Here is a 900-nt window from a genome sequence, read left to right as displayed (position 1 = left end):
AAGGTAACTCGGCACGGGCTCTATGGGTCCTTTGAGGTGTGGTGTCTCCTTCGCTCCTCGCCTCCTCATCACGGTTCCCACGTCACATCCTGCATCAAAACTCCATTTCTCTCTCTCTTGTTTTTAACAGTTTTTTTAGGCACTTCATCCGCATATCAGAACATTCAGTAGTTGAGTCATATCAAAAAAGCGTGTATGATCATCACCACATTCGATTTCATGACAAATTCTTCTTCCTTGTACACATGGTTATTGCTGTCTTTATTTCTCCTTTTTGATCTTCCCTCTTCTAGTTTTTCCATTTTAAAAACTAATCGGGAATCCACATGTATATCATAGCTTCCCATAGTTCAATCTCAGAATTGTGTAATAATTGATGCCACGCTCCGTTTCCAAACATGCTTTCTTCCTGGACTCCTTGACATCGTCCTCTCCCTTGCCCACCACCCACACTGAGGACCCCACCACCACCCAAACCCCTTATTCTGCTTGCCTTCCCCATGGGTCCATCAGCCCTGGGTTCCATATACCACAACACAGAAAAGCATTTAACACCACTTCAGGAGGGTGACCTCCAATGACATACCTCTGCCGAGATGCGCCCTAATATGAACAGACATTGTGGCAAAACGTTACACAATAAGACATTGTCTGGTTGAACACCTTCTGCATGTACAATTCAGTGCCATTGATGTCACGCTTCCTGTTGTGCAACCATCTGCTTCTCCTGATTATTGCACCACCATCGACATGCAATCAGTGCCCCTCAAGCAAAAGCTCACGGCAACCCTCGGTCAGCTGTGGCTTCTTTTTCCTTATGGCTTTTTTTCTTTATGGCAGGGTCATACTTTACTGTTTTGGGGGCAAGCGAGGGGAGGGGTGGGTTATGTTGGCAGGCAG

The sequence above is a fragment of the Echinops telfairi genome, unplaced genomic scaffold, assembly GCF_000313985.2.
Source record: "Echinops telfairi isolate 266 unplaced genomic scaffold, ASM31398v2 ScPeMD7_7472;HRSCAF=8510, whole genome shotgun sequence".
Taxonomy (NCBI): domain Eukaryota; kingdom Metazoa; phylum Chordata; class Mammalia; order Afrosoricida; family Tenrecidae; genus Echinops; species Echinops telfairi.
Note: the sequence above shows the minus strand (reverse complement) of the source record.